Source organism: Micropterus salmoides, unplaced genomic scaffold (genome assembly GCF_014851395.1).
Source record: "Micropterus salmoides isolate LMB-PRFRI ecotype aquatic unplaced genomic scaffold, ASM1485139v1 Ms_hic_scaffold_16, whole genome shotgun sequence".
NCBI lineage: Eukaryota > Metazoa > Chordata > Actinopteri > Centrarchiformes > Centrarchidae > Micropterus > Micropterus salmoides.
In genome coordinates, this window is record NW_024040707.1 from 23,839,996 (window position 1) to 23,847,694 (window position 7,699).

Genomic DNA, 7,699 nt, shown 5'->3' on the forward strand with positions numbered 1-7,699 from the left:
CTATTTCTAATTACCATTCACACATTTAAATGTGCCCCCCACTGACAGTATGACATATAAATATTGTATTAGGTTATTGTAGCTCTTCATTGCTGCACTATTATGTTGCACTGAGCAAAATACTCAAACCACAGTTTTTATGGCGGCATCATTCCATCAGATGGGAATTTAACACGTCTGTTTTTGCTAGTAGATTAGTAGATTATGAATAAAGTCAGATAAAGAATCTTAGTTATTTCCACCATAAATCACCATATAATTATGTTTCTGGACTAGAATGTAAACTCCTCTACAGGAATGTAAACTCATCTACAGGAATGTAAACTCATCTGCAAGATACAGATTTCTCTCTCTCTCTTCCTCTGTAAATTAACCAAAACTGTTATTGTCACTTAATCGAAAACATACACAGTGCAGAACAGAGAAGACTAAGACTATGACTCAATTATGTAAACAACTCCCAGTATGTAGATTATGTACACACACATTCAGTGTTTCAGATTCAAAGTCATTTTGTCACTGCTAAGTTATTGCACAATACAGTACTTAGCCCTGCTGTTTACGGTCCTCTCTCCATTGTCTATATTGTCTCCTTACAAGTTGTATAAATTAAGTGAAATATTTATTCAGGCTTTGTCTTCCACATCCGCCCTGTTATGGGTCTCAGTCAAGGAGCTTGTAGATAATTTCAATTCTAAAGTTACAAATGTTATTGATGCCATTGCACCAGCCAAGGTGAAGGTGGTCTCTGGTAAGAGAAGATCTCCATGGAGAAATGCCACGCTGGTAAGAACTCAAAAAAGAGAGTCACTGAACGCAGGTGGCGGAAAACAAATCTCCAGGTTGATTATGACTTCTATAAAGTGACTTCGCATTTATAACTTGGATTGAGAAATGCAAGGCGGTCCTTCTTCTCTGACATCATCACCAAAAACAACAATAATGCAATTGCCTTGTATGCTACTGTCGACAGGCTAACCAACACTCCTGTGTCTGTAGCCTCTGAACTTCTATCCACCAGGGCCTGCAATAAATTTGCCTCCTTCTTCACAGACACAATTCATCATGTAATCATGTAACCATGTAATCAAACAATTACATAAGCAATCAATGCCTCCATGTCATGTTCAGTGTCCCTGTGTTCACTTAAAAACAATTCATTTAGCTTCACACAATTCGATTCGATCAACCATAACAACCTGGAGGACATAATAACATCTAAAAATCCTCCTGCTGCCTTGATATTCTGCCAACAGGTTTTTACAAAAATGGTTCAAACTGCATGGCCTCAGATCTACTACAAAGCAATTTAGACAGGTCACTAATGAGCAGTTACAAGCCCATATCAAACCTCCCGTTTTTAAGTAAAATCATAGAAAAAGCTCTTTCTAAAGGCTCTTGTTAAGGTCTTCATTAATTCAATTCATCAATTCAAATCAGCTTTACTGGCATATTCAATGACATCCATTTGAACACTGACAGTGGCAAAATTTCAGTCTTGGTATTATTGGATCTCAGTGCTGCTTTCGACACAGTCGACCACAACATAATACTTGACAGACAAACTGGGTGGGACTTTCTGGCACAGTACTAAAGTGGTTTGAATCCTACTTAAAGGACAGGGACTACTTTGTGTCTATGTAATCACACATCTGAGCTAACATGAGCTAACAAACATGACTTGTGGAACTCCCCAAGGCTCCGTTCTGAGGCCTCTTCTGTTTAACATGCAACATGCTTCTACATGCTTCAGATTATGAAAAACAAGATGACACACTGTCAGATAATTGATTTCCAAGTACTGCTGTTGGTTTATAAAGCACTAAATGGTTTAGGGCCAAAATACATTTCTGATCTTCTGCTTCGTGAACCACGTAGACCTCTCAGGTCGTCTGGGACAGGTCTTCTTTCTGTCCCCAGAGTCAAAACTAAACATGGAGAAGCAGCATTCAGTATTTATGCTTCATATATCTAGAACAAACTCCCAGAAAACTGCAGGTCTGCTGAAATTCTCAGTTCTTTTTAAATCAAGACTGGAGACTTTTCTGCTTTCAATTAAATCAAATTTAAAGATGTAGATTGATAACTTTGCTGCACTGTAACTTTAACTGTCCTGTTTTCTTTTTCTTTGTTTTTAGATTTTAAGTGAAAACTATTTAAAAAGCCTAGAGTGCTCTTTTGATTGTACCATCTCACATGGCTGATCCTCAGTTAGAATTACAAAGGTTAGAGTCCCTTTTTTTTCCGCTGTTAACCTGTTGACAGGACCTGCTGTCAACCACTTTTACCAGAGTTTGTAGCATGGACAATCTGGATTTACAGTGACGACTGTATCTAAGGAATAAGGGTTGGAGTCCCCTTAGGGTTAGAGTATGTGTTAAAGGGTTAGAGTTCAATTAGGGTTAGAGTCCCTAAGTGTTAAAAAAGTGGGAGATGGGGAATCAAAGGAGTAAAATAAGCAAAGGTGAGAGACCTGCCTGTTTTGATTTTCTATTTAACTCTTTTAAAACTTTCTTAGTAGATTTCTTTATCCGAAACTGGGCAGTCTTAATCAAATCTCAAATATTTCATAACAAAATGGTCAATAATGGTTGGGAACAATTACATTTATTATCTGGAAATGTGTGACAAGTGTATGCAAACATACTCTGAAAGGTAATAAAACAAGAAATTCCCCAAGCACACAACAACAATCACGTGCTGGTAGATAGCAGGATGAGGCTATGAAAAGTCAAAAACAAGCTACCGGACACTGATCTGACTTTACTATATTTACATACTCTGAAAGGTATATAATAATAGCTTTCTTTAAAAAAAAATAAATAAAAAGATGCAATTATTCTGTCTGCTATCTTAAAGCCTTAACTGTCATCCCAGGATTTTTTTTCTTTACTCTTGTAAGTGTGAGATGACTTAACTGCCCTGTAATTTACATTCAAAAGAAGCACTCACATTTACACCATGGACTTTCAAGTCTTTTACAACCTGATGACTGAAACAAACACACGGTATATCATATAAATCTTTTCTTTACACATATTGTCCTATTCAAGCACGTGTTGCTTCTGTGAGGCTTTGGTCTTTAATCATTAGGATCAAAGTGGAAGAGGAAGAGATAACAAAGTCATATCAGTGCAACTGGTTACTCCTCTATTATTCAGAACCTGTCAAAGGTGATTGTGGGAGACCTTAAGAGGGTGTGTATCATATTTTCATTATCTAATGTGTTATTAGTGGATACCTAGTCTAGTCATCTAGTGGAGTGGTGGTGGTAATGCACAGCAACACGAAGGAGGTTAACCCTGTCTGCTAGCACGTTGGCAATATGATCAGTAACTTAGGTTTAGGCACACACTCGGTGGTGGTTGTGATAAGGGTAATTGGCTTCGGGGGGCTGTAAAGAGTAACATAGCTAGCTAGCTAGCTAGCCAGTCAGCTAGCTGGCAGTATCAAAGTAAACAAGGGTCCTGGAATTGGTCCTAGGATTGCGGTCCTGAAACTGCAGCCTCCGGTACTGCAGTTCCATGCTAATCAGCTGCTGAGCAACTACTGCACACACACACAGACATGGTGAAGGAAGATAGATTCAGGTAGTGAGTGATACAGAGTGAAATTGGAAGTTGTTGTTAATGATGTTACTTGCTGAACTTAAGATATGTTTACTTGATGGAAAGGCAAGGAGATATTTTAGTTGGCTACGGAGAACACTAGTAGTAGTGTGAACGCCATTAATAATACCTATCTCTACTAGCCTATTTCAAAACAATATCAGTCCCCAAAGAATGTTGTTTTCATTGCAAACTAAATGTCAAAGTGTCCCTGTTAATGCTGTTGTATATCCGTCCATTCATTGAGCAGATGGATATTGAAGATAATTTAGGAGCGAGAGAGAAGCAGGAGATTGACAGGGCAGCTGATTCTGAGGTCAGTAGCACTACTCACCACTTGGTCTACAGGTCTGTAGTGGTCTACAGGTCAGCAGTGATCTGCAGGTCAGCAGTGATCTGCAGGTCAGTAGTGGTCTACAGGTCTAAGGAAATGTGGGCTGTTTTGTTTTCTTCTAACAATAGACATTTGTTGGCAGGTCTAGGCACCAAGGCAACGCCTAAACTAAATTATTTCATGATATTTATTATATTTGCTATATTCTGACATACTTAACTTTCTGCATTCATTGGCTGCAATAAATTAAATAAATATGTAGATGTTGCCTAAATCTAAGCTAGGCTATACATGAGCATATTCCCACAGATACATACGCAGGAAAATATAATAAAATTAAATCAATCATACATACATGCATCCATACATATAGTAATTATTACTCCAAATATTTATTCCTTCCTCCATCAGGTTATTTAATTCAGACAGTAGCCACTTTAAATAGGATCCTTATCAACAACGTACGTATGCATGCTTGTATGCAGCCAAACTACAGAGCAAAATCACACTCTGATTTAACCAATCTACTGTGCAATAACAGGAGTGTAATTAGTGTAATTAAATATCATTCTTTGGACCTGCAACTTATTTAATAGAGAGAGGAATTAGATTTGGTATTACTTTATCACACATTTACATGAGCAGCTGGATAGTATTTAAATCACAGCCTACAGAAGAACTCAGTCCGGCCTAAGTGAATTCCCCTGTGCTGCTTTGATGTGTCTAAAAGCAACGTTACAGTAACTTTTGTTAAACAGAGGAGAAATAGAAGAAGAGAATATGTCTGTCACCTTTTACCTGTTAACATATTTGCTTCTTCACTGGTTGTTGATATTAAGTGTAGCTCTAATACAGTAACAAAACACACACACACACGAGTAGGCCTACACAAACTTGCATTTGCAAGAATGTAAACAGTAGCAGTAAGATATGTTGATAATATGTTTTTCACATAAAAAAGATCATAATCATGGTCACTGAGCATAATCATGACTATGATCATAATCTCACATCCAGTCATGGCATTATGCGTGTTAAATTCCTGCTATGTATAACACAGAAAACAAACTGGGTAGTCAGTGTGAGATGTGACAGATCTCTTTGTTGGAGAGACAAAGAAAAGAACACCACCTGCAGAAACTTCATTAAGCTCATCAAATGAAAAGTCCAGGTAAAGATGCCACAGTGCCGTCCACACTGATTGACAGATGATCTTTGGGCAGTTTAGTGCAGAATCACCACACTAACGAGTGCCATACACCAAAATAAAAGTAAAGAATGAAAATCAATAATTTATTATATTTATATATCGATTATATTATTATATATATTTTAATTTAGCCAAAAATAAAAATTAAGATGAGTTTACACATTGCATTCCAGTCAGTTCCCTTCTTCACATTACAAAGTAATGTCATGGCCACAGACCCATGAAGTTGAACGAGCTGAGATCCAGAACCAAGCAATGAGTATGTGTTGATGTCTGGGCTGAGGAGGAGGATAAAAAGGCCGCCGTGTGGACTTCTGCTAGGTTCTCTGTCTGACCACGACTCACTGTCTGGATGTAGTGAGGAACTGAACTTTTATGTGGAAATTTACTGAACTTTTCAGTTACTGTGTAATTGGAGAACTTCAAACATCCTTGTGCTATTTTTCTATTCCAACCAGGGGGATCAAAGCGCAAAGACATACACACATGCCAGCTGCATTCACATCTCATATATTGCCTATTGCCTAGGTGCTGCGTCGGAATCTAATGTTGATGTACCTCGTGTAACTACATGTGATGATGAACTGTGATACTGGTGCTCACCTGAATTAATTTATTCTCCTAATTTTAGTTATAACCTTATCTCTCAATCTTGAACTCTTTCACTCAAAATCACACTTACTTTACTGATGCTAATCACTCACTCCTCTCTTTGTTTTTCTCTCCATCTTCCCAATCATGTCCATTACACACTGTCTGTGTGTGTGTGTGTGTAAGTGTGTGTGTATCCCTCACTAGTCTAAGTTCCCACGGTATAGGTAACAGACATTGTTTCTGTTGTAACCTATCTGATCTCTGTTATGACCAATTCAGAGTTGGTAAAGTAAATAGGACTGGAACAGGAGAGTAAAGTCACCCCAGGAACGTGATTTGGCTGTTAAAACAAACAACAGAGACACACACAGTATATGCATTTAACATTGTACAGTATGTGCAGTATACAACTTGGCACAATAGCCCTAAAAACCTGGATAGGTCAGAATTTGCAACAGCAACAGTCTGGTGCACCAACGGTAACTGGCCTTAAACAAGCGTTTTCTGCCTTGCACTTGCAAATCATTATGCATAGAGAACTACTCACCCTGAAGATTTTGAGCATTAAACACTTCATGTCCTTCATTCTGGAGAAATTTTCTGCTCCAGTTTACGGTGTAAATGTCTTTACTTGCGAGGGGACAATTCATAAATATAAAAATATAACAGAAAATAATGCTGCTTTTTTTGGACAATGCACATTCGTTTCTTCTATAGCTAAATTGCATTGCTTGTTTTCTTATTGTGCAAATAAACCTTTCTCAAGGCATTTTCATTTGTTATTTAACATTTCTTGGTGCAAGATTTTTTTCCAGAATATTTTTAACAAAAGCTTTCAAAAAGTGATGGGGACAAAATCAGCCTTATCAAAATGTGGTAAATGTAAATGCTCCGTATAGCGCCTTTCTAGTCTTTTCGACCACTCAAAGTGCTTTTACACTACATCTGCATTCACCATTCACACACTGAGCCTAAGTGCTCAAAAAGAAACTAACATTCATACACTGGCAGAACAACCGCCAGGGGCAATTCAGGGTTCAGTATCTTGCCCAAGGACCAAGGCAGGCAGGGATTGCACCGTTGACCTTCCAATTAATGGACAACCCGCTCTAACTCCTGAGCTACAGCCTCCAGTGTAAATGACGCCTATGACTATACTAATACTGAAGGAAGAATTGTGCTTTATTTTCAAAAGTTAATTGTTCACTATTAAAATTCTGTTATGGCTAGTGTTCAGCCGGACCCAGGAGCGGACACAGAGCACAGGAGACCGGATAAAAGTTACCAAAATTTGTTTGGAAACATGCAGAGTTGGTGCGAGCAGGTGTGTCTTGGTGAGAGACTGGAGTCTTTATGCCGCATGGTGATTGAAATATTGTGTAGCTCCACCAGGTGCCCAAATTGCTGTCATACCCTTAACACACCCATACACACAGACAGACAAAAAAGGAATGGGGAACAGGAGAAACAGGAAACAAAACCAGAGCCTCAGCACTTGCTGTGACAGTACCACCCCCTCAGTGAAGCCTCAAGGCGTTCTGCTGCGTTTCTCTGGGTGCACTGCATAAAAATCTATAAATAATGTTTTGACCAAAATTAACCTCCAAGAATGTTCGTCTGCACCACAACCTTTTCCAATCTACCAAAAAACTGGCCCCACCCACAAACATACAAAGTTCTGGAGACTGGGAGGTTGTTAACTGGTCTGGAGCAAGCGCAGATCTAAAGCAGTGTGAATGGCAAAAAGGGCTCCAATTAACAATGCTGTCCATGAGCTAATCACTATGAGGTTTCTGGCATTTCAGCAAAGTGAGTCCCAAAATCACAGGTGAGTGAGGAGATGCTATAACCAAACATCTGATAAACTAACTGAGATTTCCTGATTGAATGAGGCCCACTGGAACAGTGGTAGGGGTGGTGTGTGCCAAGAGTCTGCCATCCAATGCATGGATG